General features: G+C 30.6%; 1 protein-coding gene and 1 long non-coding RNA gene across 4 annotated transcripts in view; one reads left to right on the top strand and one right to left on the bottom strand.

Annotated features, from left to right (window-relative positions):
• Positions 1–20,382, bottom strand: part of LOC121127131 (uncharacterized) — a 100,558-nt gene that overhangs the window by 62,965 nt on the left and 17,211 nt on the right. The window lies entirely within an intron of this gene.
• On the top strand, positions 12,291–19,673 carry LOC139906822 (uncharacterized). Of its 2 annotated transcripts, XR_011782806.1 has the most exons (3): positions 12,298–18,705; positions 18,759–18,898; positions 18,961–19,673. It is a non-coding gene; the product is annotated as an uncharacterized lncRNA (long non-coding RNA). The 2 variants fall into 2 exon arrangements; XR_011782805.1 differs by having other exon boundaries at positions 12,291–18,898.

Consider the following 20,382-nt stretch of genomic DNA (forward strand, 5'->3'; position numbering starts at 1 on the left):
AAACTCCAGCAAAATCTAAATACCAACAGTGAAACAACAGCCGATAATATGGAGAGACGTCGTGTTGCAATTTTGGAACTTTCCGCATGGGGAAAAACTCCCACTGAAATTTTCAATTAGGAAATTTTAATGACGTTACTGTTGATACACATAGCACTCTATCCTATATAATTGTAATGTAGTCATTTTAAAGTCCATAATTCATTGTAAGGCAACACAAATTAAGTGAATAAATTAAATAAATATATTTAAAATCCATTTATAGTACAGAATGGTAAACTTAGGACCATTGAATTCATTTGATGTAAAATACCTATCATAAATCTTGGCATTCTTAATATTTATGGGGTCTTTTCTCCAGCAAACTGAGATCCAAAGACGCTGGAGCATCAAATTTTCCTGAGGAAATACAAAATACTAGGCATACCGTCGATTGGGACTGATTCCTTGAGTATGCTGCTCTGCCCATGAACTTGATAAGCTAGCGTCGCTGCATAAGAATCTCTGTCATCCTGGAGTTACAAGACTAGCTTACTTCGTAAGGGCTCGCGACTTATCTTTTTCAACTGAAGAGATCGAAAGGATTGTCTGTAATTGCAGAATATGTCTTGAGCTTAAACCTAGATCTTTTAAACAACCCGAGAATGTTCTCATCAAAGGATCTCGACCATTGGAATGCCTTAGTACTGACTTTAAGAGTCAATGCCATCATGTCCTAAAAATAAATATATTTTTAGGAGTATTCGCGATTCCTGTTCGCCTATCCCCCCTCAGGATATGGCTTCAACTGCTCTGGATTCTTTGTCGGATCATTTTCATTATTTGGCTTACTGTCTTTTTTTTTTTTAGACAGTGGAGCGTCGTTTTTGTCAACCCAGCTCCAAATTTATATAACTTCCAAAGGAATATCTACTAGCACAACGACGCCGTACAACCCAAAAGGAAATGGGCAAGTTGAAAATATAATAGAATTATTTGGCGCTCGATCAATTTAATGCTGAAGACAATAGACATGCAGGAAGAAGAGTGAGAAATATGTCTTAAGGACACCCTGCATTCTATCAGATCTTTACTATGCACTTCTACGAATTGTACACTCCATGAGAGAATGTTCAACTTTAATAGAAAAACAACCAAAGGTAAAAATCTTCTATGTTCGTTAATGAGACCCGGGAGTGTAAACTTGAAAAGCAAAGTTAGAAAGAAAAAAAATACCACAACTCTGCATAGGATGTTTTTATACCTAGAAACAACTTTTGATAAGTAGCAACCATTTCCAAATTAAAATAAAATATCAAACCACTCTACTTTATAGCAATTATTAACTAAACAGTGTTTAATCTTTCTTGATTAATACATTATATTTATTATATACTGGTGATAGTACCCGGCATTGGCTGGAGTAATTAGGCGTAGGCTAAAACACAAAATTTTATTTAATAATATAGAAGATTACTCCCCAAGAAATGCTCAGTCTTACTGTCCGTTTTTCATGGGCACACTCACACGTAACTATCTAATACAAAAATACTTATCAATTCATATGACATGGTCGCTCCTCAAGAATAAAAGAATATAATAAAATTTTGAGATTTTTTTTAACATGTTGGGATGGCTGACGAGTACTTTAGTTTAAAGGAGCACTCGCAAATAAAAACAAGCAAAATTCAATCTAACACATCAGTGTTTATATTTTATTCAAACCTTAAAATATGCGCACAAGACATATGAAAAATGATATATATAAGATACCAATAATAAAAACAAACAGAAACAGTCCTCTTGTTATAGGCATACGCATGCAATATTTCATTGATACGACTACATTAATATTTTTATATCCAAAATATTTATATGATTTACATCAGAGAGCAAAATATACAGTGTACCTTGAATACACGTTGGATTCTATTTATACAACCTTGCAATATTTAAATAACACTTCTACATTGCTATTTCTTAGATCAAAATATGTTTATTATATACATCATGGACCAATATATATAGTGCACTTGGTGACTTTTTTTCATATGTACACACAATCAGACAGACAGAAAGATAAACTTTGGTTTATTAATATATGTAAATATAATTCAGCATTTCATTATCATATAGGATTCAAATATACCATACCATCTCATGGATTATTTTGAATCAAGTTGTTTACATTTCACACCCATAAGTATTACCAATGAGTTCTACTAATAACTGGAGTTGAACAAGGTTCAGTCATTCAATCTCATGCAGGGGGAAGTGTATTTGTTATGGTAAAAATCAAATGAAAAAAACCTAATTGACTTTGTACGATATTACTCCCTTGTTAATTCATCAGGATAAGATAATCTATGTGAAGTCACGTGCCACTATTAATATATCTTCCACGAAGAAACATTTTTGAACTGGGATTAAAAAGTTATGGAATCGCCATAGCTCAGTGACAACACAATTGGGAGATATTATTCTCTTGAACTCAATGTGCGTTCGATCTCAGGTAATTCCTAGAGAAAGAAACCTATAATACTTTATGTATGTATATGGATTTCAAAAAATAATCCTAGGTTAGATGGAGTAATTGTTATACTATAATGTTAACTTACACTTAATCAGTCCAACTCCATCTAATCAATTAAAAGAACGTTTAAAAAAAAAAGTTTTTATTAAAAACTTTCATAGTGTAGCTGTTGCAACATGGGAGGGCTACTAATGTTACTTTTTACATTTTTCTACGAATCAATTACAAAAAAAAATTACCAAAAAAGAAATTTGAATCAAACATTTTATCAGTTAAATTAGGAGTCAACTTTTTAGCATAGGATGTACTATATATTTAACATAAATAATTAATATAGAATTAATAAAACAGAGGATCGAAGACACAATCACATAATGGTGATTAATTGATAAACAATATTAATATTATAGTAGTCAGTAGTGTATCCGTCCCATTTTCATTTCTTCACAGAGGATTATAGATTAATTTTGTTTCATATCATAATATCATGATTACTATGCTTCTTTTAAGGACTGATTTTAAGTTATTTATCATTACAAGTATTTATTAATATATTAAGTATATTTTTGAATAAATGGTTACACAAAAATAAATATAAAAAATAATATGACTGCACTTATTTATGCATACATATGCCAGGATTTGATTTTTTTATGAGTGTAACTCCATTTTGCCTATGATTTAATACATAAAATTATTTTATGAAGTATTATCACACAAACGATAATTTCAGAAGATTTTATTCAATGTTCCATATATGTTTTTTTGTTTTTTTAGGTACTATATAAAAGAATAGCAATCCAATGACTGCTTAACATACTGTTTAGATATACCATCTAACAAAAATACTTTTTAGTATATACTTCTTTATATTTGATTTTTCATTCAAACATTTCAAATGATTATTCTTATAATTAATTATAAGTAAAATATGAAAAAATAGCAAAATAATAAGGTCATAACTAAGTTTTTTGGAAGAATCACATTAATTCGGTAACAAGAGGAGCGAATATGAATCCAGTACACTAGCTACATCTTAGTGTACTGGAAACAATAAATTATGTCTAATAAATTATGCTATTATTATATCAGGAAAAATTAATTAATAATACTCAGAGTAGAAATGGAAATGGCACACACAATTTTCACTGATAACAATATAAAATTCGGGAAATTATAAGGTATTTCGAAGGTTCCTCGAAAATGTTTGTTCTTTTTTTCTGGGACCTATGGATACTTTTGGAAATAAAACTCCATGTAATTTTTATAACATTTTACATTCTTATGTAGAGTTAGTAAAATTAGTTCCTCATTTTGGCTATGAGGAGATCTACAGTTCTCATTATTTAAAGAATGAATTCAAGCAAAAACTTCATAAATTGACTGGAAATCCATCTTATAACCTGTACAATCCAACTATATAAATGAAAAGGTAGAAGGTATTAATCATTTTCTGGATAACCTAAAGAAGGGTCATTGTATTTGTATTTTTTTTTTTTTTTTTTGCCGGGAAGAGTTGCATCTCATGATAATCTCAAAAGCATACGTTTTCCAAGTCATTGGAGTAGAAAAATTGCATATAACAAATTTTTAACAATCTTGTTTGGATCAAAAATACGATAAATATTGCAGTAGAAAAACTTTCATTTGACATTGGAAATCGATGTGTCCCGAGTTGGGTATAGTGGGAAGGCGCAGCAATGTTTTTCATATTTGATAAGATCATTCTCAAAAATTGGGTTTGTTGTTCAGATAATCTCTAAAAGCTAACCCTTTGGTTGATCGGGCACTAATTATCAATGAAAGTATTAAGGAGTACTTGCACCATGATAAAACTGAATGTTATGAATGTATTAGAATGTATAACATATCATTTTCTATTCCTTTATTTTTAAGATTTTAATTTACTTGTTTTCTATTATAAGGCAAATAATTTAACTTTGATAGCACAAATACGGATTTATCTACATCCTTTGATTCAGATCCAGAACTTCCAGATAAATCAGAAAATGATGTGTTAAAACAAGGGCTACCAGAATAAAATGATTAGAGACAGAAAGCAATCAGCAGACAGCAGCAGTCCCATTTTCATATTTAATTCTTGTGAAGTTATATTAGATGGAATTGCTTATATTTTTTGGAGCTTGGAGAATCTTATATTGTTGTTTTTAGCCTAAAATGCAAGATAAAATTCCACGTACGAAGACTGGAAAGCTTAGTCGATTCCTTTATCTTAATTTCCCCTTGAAATGAGGTTGGGATTCTTCTTCAGTAACTTAAATAACGGGTTCCTAATTACACACAGTTACAAAGTGATGCACATTTTTTTTAATTTGACGGATCCTTTGTAAGTTACCAGTGGATAAAAAACAACACAGGGTGTCTTTAGGGCGTTCTTTCCATATAAATAACTAGGAATATAAATTGCAAGCCCCATGGGCAATTTTTCCAGGCTCTAACTATTTTTAACAATGTATTTATTATTCCATTATTAATAACTTATTCATAAGTAAAACATTTAAAGTATGAAATAATATATAAATATTAATGAAAAAAAATTTAAATCTATTTATGCGAAGAAAGATACATTTATATAAAATCTATGATAGCGCAGTTTTCAAATTAGGCATTTCAATTCCTGGATGTGTTGAAAAATTTTCTAGTTCCTGTAACTCCATTGTAATGTTTAAGTGATTCTTGAGTATGGAAGGGCTTATCTCTTGGAACTCATGGTCAGAACCGTTTAATATAGAATAAACATTTGGTAATACATTTTGATCTTGTCTATGTGAAGGAAATGATGGCTTTAAAGAAGACATTGCCTCTAAAGTTTCAGATTTTAACCATTTATCTACAAATTTTAAAGCTAATTGATGCTTATGGCTTTTTGAAGGTTCTAAATCTTTATAACTTAAATCTTGCAAAAGTTTAAATAGTCTGGAATGTCTCATTTTTTTTTTTTTAATAAGCGAGTTTTTTTTTATCAAACAATCAGTATCTTTTGCGGTACTGAATAACTTATTAAAAATATTCCAATTACTTTCAATTATTGATTTCTTGGTAGTCTGATTTAAATTAATTTTATTTATCGTATTATTGAACCATATTGAACCTATTTCTTTGATAGAACTAAATTTTAGATTTTGTTTGGCATTATTTTGATCAATCTTATCTATTGATTTAAATTCATTTTTCATTTTTCTTAGCTTTTGATCATTTATGCCGTTTAATATAATATTTCCAAATATTGCATTATGCACTACTTTCACATTTATATACAAAATTATGTCTACTGTATGGATGATATATTTTGGGTAAATGTTTAGTGTTTCAATAGCACTTGTTTTTTCCCATTCAATATCCTTCAGATCTACAAAATTTGCTTCTTTAATTGGTTGCTTTATTTCTTGAATAATATTTTCCATGTCAATTGTATTTCTTAAAACGAAGAAGGATTTTTTAAATAGTGTTTCAATTACATGAGGACAATTGGCTCTTTTCAGCGATTCCATTCCTTTGAAATTAGACAGCATATAAAATTCATCTTTAAAGCGTCCCATTTCCTGCTTCGTAAGTTGATCGTAATTTATCAATGAGCAATTATATGTAAAACAATTCATAGTAACTTCAAAATCTTCTTGGGAAACCGAATATAGTAAATCATTCCTTAAAATAATGGCTTTTATTGACAAATCTGTCAAAATATCATCGAAGTTATATTCTGGTTTGCTTCCATCACTGCAATTTTCTAGATATAATTGTTCTTCCTTGTTTTCTTTAAATAATAGATGTGGCTTTAAAAAATAAACAATGTCAAATTTTAGCTCTACTTCTATCACCCTCACAAAAAGCAAGGATTCTTTATCAATATAGGTTGATATATCTTCTAAGAAATAATTAAAATTCACTTCAATTCTACTGTCATTATTGTTTATAACAGATGAATAATATGATTTACTACTTTTGATTATATTGTAACTTTGACATGTATGACATTGGACCCAATTCGCTGATTCAAAAAGACTAAATATGATCAAGTTTTTAATCATTGATAAAACATTTTCATTTATATGTTTGTCATCATTCAGTTGAGAAAGCAAATTATACGATTTTCCTTTTGTATACAAGTATTTTTTCATATTTTCGTGTTCCATGATTGGTAGAAAATCTTGAAAATGGCTAACATATTTCGTTAAGTTAAGAAAAGCTATGTACTTTTCGTTTGTAGTGTATTTTCTCTGATGAATACAATTAAATTGCTGAAATTTTTTAAATACTTTTGATATTTCATATAAACATTTTGGCTCATTTTCCTGTTCCTTCTGGCATGTTAATCGGAATATGAAACTTAACACATGAATGTTTATGTCATTCAAAAAATCTTTAGTTTTAAAAGTATATTCATGTTTGCTACCAATTTTTCTATCTTCTTTAGTTTTGTCTTTATTTACTGATGAAGACGATCCAGAAAACATCAAAGTGTTGATATTTTTCTCAAATTGTTCTATTCCCCAATGATCATCTTTAAATTCCAAAAAATCCCCATTGGTACTAGAACAATTTGAAGATATTTCGCTAGCAAGTTCACTTGGAACTTCTGGGATAGGAGAAAGACCAAATGGAAAAGATCTTCTGCAATCAAATTCAGAGTATGAAGAAAGTAGAAAATTAACTTCATCCGAGATTGACATTCTGAAAAAGACATAATAGTTATACAATATAGGCATGAAGAAAACTTTAAGCAAAATGTAAATGAATTCTACTAATATCTGGAGTAGAATAATGATCAGTTACTCAACCTCATATAAGGGTATGTATATTTTTAGAGTCATAAAAGCTCCCCTACCAAAAATTTGTATTGGGAAAGTTTGTGCTGGGATTACTGGCACTGGGAACAATTGTATAGGATGAAGCTCGCCGGCCAGAAGACTCGCCTTTCTTTATATAATGTAAATCATAATCTCACTTATCTAATGACTAATGTGTTTGACCGAAGACAAAATAAGTAATGTTACTAAATGTAAGATTAAAGAAAAATAAACAAATACGACAGCAATTTTTTAATGTATTATATTACTAGAGTGAAAGTGTAAAAATTTGTTCTTGTGTGTTTATTCTTTTTTTTTTTTTTTTTTTTTGACGTCTTAGACTACGTCGTGAGCAAAATCGTACATCAACAGACACCTAACACTCGAGAGGTTTGGACTGGTACTTCAGCTCTTCTCAAGGACTACCTAGGGGTTAATCCTTGAGCTTTGAAAAGCTAAAATCCTTGAAGGTATTTTTTCTGAGAGGATATTCTTCCCCTTTGTTCCGCTCACTCTCTCGTCCGGTTTTTGTTTTTTCCTTCTCGAAGAGTATACTCTTTGACCTCTTTTGTCTTTTTATTATTGAGAAATATGATACATTTTTCTCTCAATATCTAAATCTCTTGTATTAGGCTTTAATCAACTAAGAATGATGAGAAACTGGAATTATTGGTTAGAATCCCCATGATAATTTGTATTTCTTAACTTATATACAAATGTCTAATGCCAAAAATTAATTAATGTTTATGTTGAACAGCATCAAGGTGCATTTTGGGATAGTGTGTATCAACTCATTGGTTTGATGTCCACCCACGGAGAGGAAATGACACCCCTACATAACATTATACTTTTAAAAGACGTACCAAGCAATGGTTCAACAAAAAAACATTGGCTTGTTCTAAAAGTACGAGCATTGTATTTTCAATATCTGTCCAAGATGACAAAGCAGACCAAAAAACTTCAACTGAAGTTCCGATGTTAAATAATGTGAATGGTGCCACTCAAAAATTGCAACTGGGAGTGGTTCTAGGTTTTGGGATTATTTAGAATTTTTAGTACGAAAAGATCTGTTTATCTTATCTCTTATCTTACAAAATACAAAAATTTCTATATTTTGATGTGGTGGAAAAAGCAATTATAAAGTTAGGTGTACGGGAATACGATTTTTCCCACATTACGTCAGAGATGGGCGCTGGAAAGCACTGCTAGGGTTAAAAAGCCAATCAAAATTGTGAAAAAGTATGAAAAGTTAGAGCTACTTTTAGAATATATTCAAAACGACAATAAAAATAGATTTATCATAGATATCGCCGGCTTAAAAAAGACCCTGGAGTTTCAACGCACTGAAATTCTTAAGATACAGGCACTCAGATGTGTGGGAAGAGTATCTAAGGACTACTTCAAGAGTACTCTTGGCTTATTCACAGAATAAATTAAAATGAGGGGTTATGTTCGTTCGAAGACGAATAAGAATAGTTTAAATAAGCACCCACCACTTAAAAGATTGATTCAAACGGTTAGTACTAGTGCGGCTAAATTCAATGTGAAGGGGGATCCTTCAAAATTGCCAATTATTCTTCCAGTTCGTGGTCAGATAATCAAAATTTCCCGCGACAGAGCGAGAAAACAATGCTCAAATTACTTTCGTTTTAACCATGCAACTAAAACATGTAACAGGGAAAAGGTATCGATAACAGAATATAAGGAATATTTATTGAATCAACTTAAAGGGGACAACAAAATAAACGGATCCACGACATCATACGCCCAGTCTCTAAAAGTTAAATTCTTATCGAATATGAATAACCCATAATTTCTACATTCTAATGATAATTGATAGTAAATAATTAAGTGATTAGCACTTCTTCGATTCAAATTGCTGTTGTATTAGTTTATTTTTCTTTAATCTTATATATATAAATATTACTTATTTTATCTCTGGTAGGAACATTAGTCATTACATAAGTGAGATTATTATTACATTAAATAAAGGAAGGCGAGTCTTTCGCACGGCGAGATTTATCCTATACAAATTTCCCCTGCGTGTGTAATCCCAGGGCAAACTTTCCCAATACAAATATTCCATAGGCGGCCCTTCCTAAATCTTATATTTTCTAGCTTAAAAATTAAATGGCAAAACCTAATTGACTTTGTACAATATTATTCTCTTTTAAATTAATCAACATCCGAGAATCTATGTGAAGTTATGGGAAAATTACCAAAAATAAAGTTTAGATATAACATTTTATCCGTTAAAGTTAGGAATAATCTCTTTGGCAATATAATCTTAAATATAAAATTAATAGAGAAAGTGGAGCGTACGGCAGAATGATCATTAATAATATTGATAATATAGATGACAGTATTATGTGTGTGCCATTTCCATTTCTACTATGAGTATTATTAATTAATTTTTCCTGATATAATAATAGCATAATTATCTTTTGACATTCATATTAGACATAATTTATTGTTTCCAGTACACTAAGATGTAGCTAGTGTACTGGATTCATATTCGCTCCTCTTGTTACCGAATTAATGTGATTCTTCCAAAAAATTTAGTTATGACCTTATTATTTTGCTATTTTTTCATATTTTACTTATAATTAATTATAAGAATAATCATTTGAAATGTTTGAATGAAAAATCAAATATAAAGAAGTATATACTAAAAAGTATTTTTGTTAGATGGTATATCTAAACAGTATGTTAAGCAGTCATTGGATTGCTATTCTTTTATATAGTACCTAAAAAAACAAAAAAACATATATGGAACATTGAATAAAATCTTCTGAAATTATCGTTTGTGTAATAATACTTCATAAAAAAATTTTATGTATTAAATCATAGGCAAAATGGAGTTACACTCATAAAAAAATCAAATCCTGGCATATGTATGCATAAATAAGTGCAGTCATATTATTTTTTATATTTATTTTTGTGTAACCATTTATTCAAAAACATACCTAATATATTAATAAATACTTGAAATGATAAATAACTTAAAATCAGACCTTAAAAGAAGTATACTAATCATGATATTATGATATAAAACAAAATTAAACTATAATACTCTGTGAAGAACTGAAAATGGGACGGATACAATACTGACTACTATAATATTAATATTGTTTATCAATGAATCACCATTAACTTTTTAATCCCAGTTCAAAAATGTTTCTTCGTGGAAGATATATTAATTGTGGCACGTGACTTCACATAGATTATCTTATCCTGATGAATTAACAAGGGAGTAATATCGTACAAAGTCAATTCGGGTTTTTTCATTTGATTTTTACCATAACAAATACACTTCCCCCTGCATGAGATTGAATGACTGAACCTTGTTCAACTCCTGTTATTAGTAGAACTCATTGGTAATACTTATGGGTGTGAAATGTAAACAACTTGATTCAAAATAATCCATGAGATGGTATGGTATGTTTGAATCCTATATGATAATGAAATGCTGAATTATATTTACATATATTAATAAACCAAAGTTTATATTTCTGTCTGTCTGATTGAGTGAATGTCTGTACATATGAAAAAAAGTCACCAAGTGCACTATATATATTGGTCCATGATGTATATAATGAACATATTTTGATCTAAGAAATATCAATGTACATGTGTTATTTAAATAGTGTAGGGTTGTATAAGTAGCATCCAACGTGTATTCAAGGTACACTGTATATTTTGCTCTCTGATGTAAATCATATAAATATTTTGGATATAAAAATATTAATGTAGTCATATCAATGAAATATTGCATGCGTATGCCTATAACAAGAGGACTGTTTCTGTTTGTTTTTATTGTTAGTATCTTATATATATCATTTTTCATATGTCTTGTGCGCATATTTTAAGGTTTGAATAAAATCTAAACACTGATGTGTTAGATTGAATTTTGCTTGTTTTTATTTGCGAGTGCTCCTTTAAACTAAAGTACTCGTCAGCCATCCCAACATGTTAAAAAAAATCTCAAAATTTTATTATATTCTTTTATTCTTGAGGAGTGATCACGTCATATGAATTGATAAGTATTTTTGTATTAGATAGTTACGTGTGAGTGTGCCCATGAAAAACGGACATTAAGACTGAGCATTTCTTGGGGAGTAATCTTCTATATTATTAAATAAAATTCTGTGTTTTAGCCTACGCCTAATTACTCCGGCCAATGCCGGGTACTATCACCATTATATAATAAATATAATGTATTAATCAAGAAAGATTAAACACTGTTTAGTTAATAATTGCTATAAAGTAGAGTGGTTTGATATTTTATTTTAATTTGGAAATGGTTGCTACTTATCAAAAGTTGTTTCTAGGTATAAAAACATGCTATGCAGAGTCCCAATTTTTTTTATTTTTATGCATAGTTCTAAAACCAGTTGAAATCGTTAACTTTCATATGGATATTATCCTTAGTAATATAATTTTTAAGAGTAAGAATTCAAGTACTACCATCGATTTATCATAAAACTCATAGTGAATAAGTTTAATCGTTCTTTAATATATATATATATATATATCCTTTAGCTTTACAGTTTCAAATGATGTGAAATATAGATTTTTTAGTATTTTTTCTATTAAGCTGGAACGTGTGATGTTTCAAAAAGTGCAACACTTCAAAATAAATGTTTCTCTATGAAATATTATTTGAATAATTTTATGATGTATTATATCCTTAAGAATAAAATACACTGCACTTATGTTAAATAGATACATATGACAATCTAAATTCAAAATTAATATATTTTGGAAAATGATTATCTCGTTGAATGTTGAAATATCCCAAACCCATTTTTAAAATATCTTCGTTATGTTTATAATTCGTGTTATTTAAGTTAAAAAATGGAAAATTGGTGTTAATAAAGCCTTTCATCAATATTACTACCAACTTAATACAATAGATTTGTATAAATTTTACAAATTTTATATATTAAATGTGAATTAAGATGGAATTTTTTTTCATTATCATTAAAATTTAATTTTGATGAGTACAAATGATGGATTCAAAAATCCATTTTAAGAATTTCATGGAAGTATAATTTTTGTTAGTCCAAAGTGTTCTACGAATCGTCATTTTGAGTCTATCATCATAAGGAAAAATATATTGTAACTTAGCTAAGATAATCTCTATCCACATGTCGCTCATATTTTGATCCAAATGAATTCGTATGGTTACCAACAATCACATTTTTTAATGATCCGTGAATATTTCTTAATCACATTCACAGAGAGTCCGCAGAGCGGATCCCCCCTCCTATTCCATCCTAGTAGACAGAGGTAATTAAGTGGAAAATACAATCCCGCCCATAATTTCTGCGAGTCATTTTGGCTATGATATACAAATGCATAGCTACGTTTTTAATAAAATATTACGTAGCAATATTATAATCAAAGATGGACATCTTTTAAAAAATAAGTTGAGCGGAACTAGCACACCCTTGAGCATTTATAAAAATATATGGTAATATTATTCGTGTGGTATGCCAACTGTTTAGGTTTGAGTTGGAATAGGAGTACGTCATACTACCACGACGTTACATCGCTAACACAAAAATGTCTCTCTGTACTTTGTTGTCAGCTGTCGATTTATTTTGTCTCACTTCATACGACATAACTATTTCATTTGAGTAAATTCACAAGCCAACACAATGAATTTTATATCATTCTTCCCCCTCACAAAAGTTCGTACGTAATCACTCAAATACGCAGCTTTACTTCAGATACGGGTAGATCTCCTGATTTCAGGGACTGACAGTTCTGTTGATGTACCTGCTTCTCAGTTCACTTCAAAAGTAGCCTCTTCTTGAGAGATTACAGTACCACTATTTGTAATTTCCTCCAATGGATCAAGATTCTCACAATCAAGCTCTTTGGGGGTTAGGTGCTCTAAAGGTACATTGGATTCCCTTCCATGTGGGAGCCGGACACAACCAACCACGGGATTTGCTGACACGAGCTTTACCTCATTTACGATTGGGTTGTTGTTTTTTTTCTAACTTTGCTTTTCAAGTTTACACCCCCGCTGGGTCTCATTAACGAACATGGAAGATTTTGACATTTGGTCGTTTTACTATTAAAGTTGACCATTCTCTCATGGGGTGTACAATTTGTAGAAGTGCATAGTAAAGATCTGATAGAATGCAGGGCGTCCTTAAGACATTCTTCCCACTCTTATACCTGCATATCTATTGTCTTCAGCATTAAGAATGATCGAGCTCGAAATAATTCCATTATATTTTCAACTTGCCCATTTTCTTTTGAGGTGTACGGCGTCGTTATGCTAGTAGATATTCTTTTGGAAGTTATACAAATTTGGAGCTGGGTTCACAAAAACGATGTTCCACTGTCTAAAAAAAAGACGGTAAGCCAAATAACGAAAAAAGATCCGACAAACAATCCAAAACAGTTGAAGTCATATCTTGAGGGGAATAGGCGAACGGGAATCGCAAATACTCATCAACGATGTATTTATTTTTAGGACATGATGGCAATGCCCCTTAAAGTCAATACTGAGGCATTCCAATGGTCGATATCCTTTGATGAGAACATTCTCGGGTTGTTTAAAAGATCAAGGTTTAAGCTCAAGACATACTCTGCAATTACAGACAATCTTTTCGATCTCTTCAGTTGAAAAAGATAAGTTTCGAGCCCTTACGAAGTAAGCTAGTCTTGTTACTCCAGGATGACAGAAATTCTTATGCAGCGACGCTAGCTCATCAAGTTCATGTGCAGAGCAGCAAACTCAAGGAATTAGTTTTTGTAAAGAGCTACAGATCCGACAGAAAGTGTCAGCTACAATATTTGGCTCATTGGTCGATGAATTATTTCATAGTGGAAACAAGCTAATTCCATCCTCCACCTCATGATTTTTTCGTTTTTAATTTTATTTGAATCGATGTTATTGAACATGAAACTAATACTTCTTTGATCAGTAATTAGTATGAATGGTTACCCTAAGAGGAAATGTCTCCATTTTTGAGGGATTCTACAATAAAATAAGCTTCTTTTTCTATGGTAGAATGATGGTGTTCGGATTTTGATATTGTTCTAGAAAAGAATGTAACATATTTCCCACTCTGACTAAGAGTGGCTTCAAAGGCATAATCAGATGCATTATTCTCAACAACGAGATTTTGGGAAGGCTTTAGAAAGCTTCAGAAAGTTCTTTCTTCAAATCCTCAAAAACTTTTACAGCCTCTTCACCCAAGGGGAATTTATTAGAATTAGAAAGGGTGTGTATATTTTCAGAGAAGCTAGGGATCCATTTGGAATAATAAGAGAACATACCCAAAGGTCGTTTTAGTACTGGCAAGGATCCAGAAATTGGCATCTGCAATAAAGGTTGCAATCGCTCTGCATCAGGTTTAATTGCTTGATTTCCCACAGTACACCTGAGCAAGGGAATCTTCTATACAGAGAACGAACTCTTCTGTGAGCTTAGGCTGAGATGATATTTCTTCGTTGCATGAAGAAAAGCTTTTAAATTACAATCATGTTCTTCCTGTGTAGGACCATATATGGTTACATCTTCTATGTAGGCGAAGGTTGTATCTAGCCTTTCTTTAGATATAACGATATCTATTACCCGCTAAAATCCAGCAACACCATTTGTTACCCCAAATGGTATACAAGTGAACTGGTATAGTTTACCTTGAGCTTCAAAAGCTGTGTATTTTTTCTCTTTTCTTGAATAGGAACTTGGTGGTAGGCACTTTTGAGATCTATAATACTGAAATATTGATTTTTAGCTGCCTTCACAATCATAATTTCAATTCGAAGAAGAGGATAAGTGTCGAGTAAAGTTAATCGATTTATTGTTTGTGATTAATTGATGACAAGTCGTTTCTTGTGGTTTTCTTTACGGGTTATTAATATTTGGGTTCTCCAAGGAGACATACTTGGTTCGATAATTCCTTCTTCAAGGAGCCTTTCAATTTCATTTTTAATGTACTTTTCATCAGCAAAAACATGTCTCCGAGATATAATCGCTATAGGTTTACACGAGGGGTATAACTTTGCAAAAAGAGAGGGTAGAGTAACATTCATGGCAGTTAAACTCGCAGAAATAGTTAGAGGTTTTTCTCGATCCTCCAAAGATGAAACTCACTTTCGAATGTAATTATAAGAAATTTTGTCCGAAGATGCCGTCGTAACCTCGATTATTCATAACATAATTTTCGAAATTGGAGTAGTTATTATCATTTAGACTAACCTGAATGGAGCAACTCCCAACTTCATCAGAAGAGTGAGCAATAGAGCCCATAGTGATCCGAGATTTGGTAGTCCTGATAGAGCAACGGTTCTCCTTTACGAGGCAGGTATCAATGAAATTGTTAGTGCTCCCAGAATCCACTAAAGCAGAAAATTCACACTCATTTATTATTATGCTTACTACTGAAAACTTCAATTGAGATGGAATTTTTTAACTAATGTAGAGGCAATATAAAGAGCCGATGAATATCTACTTAGTTTAGAACTCGCACTAGATTAGTAAACTTTAGCATAACGACCTTTTTTAGCACAATTTTTACAGATTACATTCCTTGCAGCAGGGCATGTAGATCGATGTTGGGAATATCCACAGAACATACACAGAGTATTGAGGGCGGCAAATGTATAATTTTCATCAGGTTCAAGTGGAGGAGTTTGCATTGGAGATCGAGGACGGATAGCCTTTCCCTCTTCCAAGCGATGGACCGCATTAACATAGGAGTTTCCAAAAGAATAAGGCTGGTCATCTCAATAGCTAGCGCTTGTTCATAAGCTTCAGTATATTTATTTTCTAAAAGTCTTAGTCAAATATGATGAGAAGACATGCCAGTAATGAATGAATCCCTTATATAATCTTCCCTAATCTGGTGAATTGTTTGCAGTTTCAATTGACATTATTTTCCCAAAACTTAAGTGATTGAAAGAACTGTTCAAGAGAATCACTTGGAATCTGGCTTCGAGTAGCGAGCTGATGTCGAGCAAAGATCTCATTTTTTTTCTTGATGTATACGGAATCCAAGACACACACGACAGAAAAATTAGTTTTACACTCAGATATATATTCATTCACCTTAGAGCTGATATAATGAGAGAGGAGTTGAAGTGTATTCCTTTCCTGAGTTTGAGAGCTTGTAGGAACCACCCGCATGATGAAATTCTCGAATGAGTTTAACCAATGCGTCCTCACTCTTGAGGCTGAGGCGTTGTTGGGATTTGCTTCAAAACGCTCAGTTTTCAAGTTCTTCTCCATACTTATATTTTATATTAATTGTGTTTAATAAATTGAAATTAGAAAATCACTTTAGTTACCAAATGTAGGCTTTATTAAACACAAAATGGACCGAAGTAGGAAACACAACAATGAATAATGATAATATATTAAAAGTAGAAAACACAATAATGAGTAATGATAAATATACTACAAGCAACAAAAACGTAAATGAGTAAACATTGCTTAAGCAGAAAGATTTGGGAAAGAGCCTGCAATCGAAGGAGTCGCCTTTGAAAGACATAATATTACTCTTATTTTATGTCTCGAATTCAGGTTATATTCATTCGAAGATTTATAAATAATTGGAAGCAACCAATTTTCTTCGACTATGACTGTCCGGTAAAGAAGGAGCTACTATTCAACGTTATTTTAGAATTAGATAATAATAGGATTAATATAATTGGATTGGTTTCTGATATGGGACCCAAAAATATGCGCCTTTAGACAGAACTAAGATTATCTACAGATAAAACATATTTTTCTCATCCATTCAAAAAGGACAAAAGTATTTATACGAATCCCAGAATCTGGCGATAAGGATGAAATATAAATTACAATGTAGGAGATTTTGCGAGTATTCTCAACAAAATCAACTGTCAGAAAGAGGGATTTATATACGTTGTGGGTATATCCTAATGTTCCGCCTAGTCCATGGCTACAAACTTTATCAAGAGGGGGATTCATTCAACCATCTAAATCATTTATAAGCTTTTCAAAGGAAACGGAAGACGAATTTAATCAATGGCAAGACAATTATGTCAATACTAAACCATTTGTTATGGATAAACCGATAAAAATTATCCAAAGTAAACAACCTAATATACCTCCTGAAGTTATAAAAAATGTATACGGACTCGAACATTTTTTCGACTAAAATATATTAATAAATTAAATAAGGGATGTATAAAAAATAAATTAGCTAGGAAAATAAGATGACACATTTTGTTTGTACTTTTAAAGTAATTAAATATGAAATTTTATCCTGTTCTAATATTATTTTATAGCTGGTTTTCAAGTAATTTAATTATTTTTTTTATGTTTTCTAAATATGTTCCCTCTATAATATTTTATTTTTAATGCATATTTAGTTTTAAAAACTGAAAAGTATTCTATGCTTAATTATTATGCGTAAATTCAATCAATGAATTTAATAGTATATCGCTTAATACGTCACACTGCATCGACAAAGAAAAACGCGTGGTGGAAGACACACATCAGTCCAAATATGCGTAATTGACATACCTTTTATTTCTAGTTATTTTAATAAGCAATATTATAATGCCGTATCGAGTAAAATACTATGTAGGATTTTAATATTATGGAATACCAATATATCATATTCATTATAAAATTGTTTAGAAAATAATATAGTAATGCCAGTCTGGGAGAACTTAATAGATAAACAGCTCTTGCTATGATTAAGGGTGGTAATTTTAGTAAGAATAGAAAAGCGTGCGATGAGGAAAGAATAAATACGCATGGAATCATTTTTTAAACAGTATTCATCTTCTTCTAACAAAAACGTTATCATTCCCACCTTTATTATTCAATATTAATATAATATTAGATGCTGATAACCGATAGAGAACTGAATAAAATGTCTAAAATAACGTTGCCTTCTGTCTGGATTTATGAAAATGGAGCCCCAGGAATTTGGAAAATGCTTACCGGACAAGAAACAAGATGGCTTGTCGGATTTGTCGATATAAATGTGCCTTTAGTCCCCTGTCTAGAATTACACGCCACTCATTATCCTCATCTCATATCAAGAGCATGGATATTCATCTAAAAAATCAAGTTAATGATGAATACATCAAGTCAGACTTTAACTCTGATCTCACAAAGATGCTTATTGCATATATATACCCTTATCTATTGCTAATCATCTACGTTCAAAAAAAAATTATGGAGATATACACGGGTAACCCCGTCTCTTCCCGAGGGACCATCATTAAATTAATGGAGGATGTTGGTACTGATGTAATTTATAGAAAAACATATAAAAATGTTTTGAGTCATCCCCACCAAATGACGATCAAGTTATTATTAAAAAGTATAAAATATTTACTAATTTCGAAATGGAACTCTGAATTTTGTACTATCTAACAGTAAGTATTCAATTTTTTTTTAAATCTAACCATAAAATATGATTCTATTTTAGCTAAACATATCAAGAATTATGAAACACAGCTCATTAAATGGCAAAAACAACTGCTTAAATGGTCACAACAACGGGGGTAGTAGCTTTGGGTGGTTCGCAACTAGTTTGTCTGTGACTAGTTTCTTCACTTAAATACTTGGGTATGATCATTAGGTTTTCCAATATTACATAGTCAATAAATATTACTTTTTTATCACTTAAGGCTTAGCTACGGTTGATAGGCTCCAAGAAATGGTGTTCAGAAAACTCATAAAAGGCAAATACAACTGTTTAAATGGTCACATCAACGGGCGTAGTTACATTGGGTGTAGCATTATAATTAACAATTGCGTATATCCTTCATCATAATAGTATGTTGTTATTGTTATGTAAACATAAATAACGGGGGAAAAACTTTTTTGATGCTCTTAATAAGGAGTAATATCGCCGGACATTACTACATAATTAGCTTTTGCTCTAGATCTTTAAAATGGATTTATTTGTAACATTTTTTTATTAGTATATTTATTGTTTAATTTTATGATTTTGACATTTACTTCATTATTAATAATTAGTTAGACCTCATCGGTAGAGATATATATATCCTGTGCACAATTATATATAGCAAATTCCACATGAAGAGGAGGGGTGATTATCTTTTTGATTAAACTCCACGTCTCGCTTGTGTTTTGTAACCTAAAGTTATGAAATATTTAACTGGAGTCCGATGTCATAACAAGAAAATATTATTTGGATCAATCTATTTTTTCAATATTCTGTATTTATAATTTATTGTTATCAGTTATATGATTCCAATTGTTTAATTTTGTATATTTAACATAAATCTATGATGGTATATTTTTTAGTATGTATATTATATTTAATTAAAGCCTTCTTTTTAAACATGGAACTTCAAATATATTTCGAAATACTCTACTTTGTCGTTTCATTAGCTATTATTCTGAGAATAAGGTTAATAATGAATTACAATTTTATGAAGTGTGACGTTTTCAAATCTACTGTAACGGATAAAAAACGTCTAAGTCAATTATACGTAGTATATCTTCATTAAACATTTTGTTAATAAATACTTTCGTTATACCCTCAAAAATCATAATAAAGCAGGGAGATGATAATCACATCAGTATTTTAAACAATGATACCATATGTCTTCCCCCCCCCCTTCTCCTTGCACGGGTGTTTCTCTACAATTGGCTATGATTAACTTATTTGGCTAACTAGCTGACGTCTTGAACCTTTTTCTATTTCTTTTTGGAGGAAAGTCTGCGTGATAGAATAAAGGAAACAATGTATTATTACTCACTTTTTAAATTAGATATAAAAATTTAAACTACTTTATTATCAAATATTAATGTTAAACTGTTTTTAAAGTATAAACAATAAAGTTATGAATGGTAATTAGGATAGACTTGAAGTTCAAAGTATTCGAATTTGGAGACTTTAACATAAGTCATCATATTAACTAAATTGTTCGTACGTTAGGCTTAGATTTAAAAAAAATATATATCTTGTCAACTATTATATAATATTTTTATGAAGTTATTTCTTAATTTCCATAATTTTTTTTAGAATGACAATATAATTGAAGTTTAATTACCCTTTAGGTATAAAAATAAATTGACCT

Source organism: Lepeophtheirus salmonis, chromosome 12 (genome assembly GCF_016086655.4).
Source record: "Lepeophtheirus salmonis chromosome 12, UVic_Lsal_1.4, whole genome shotgun sequence".
Classification (NCBI taxonomy): domain Eukaryota; kingdom Metazoa; phylum Arthropoda; class Copepoda; order Siphonostomatoida; family Caligidae; genus Lepeophtheirus; species Lepeophtheirus salmonis.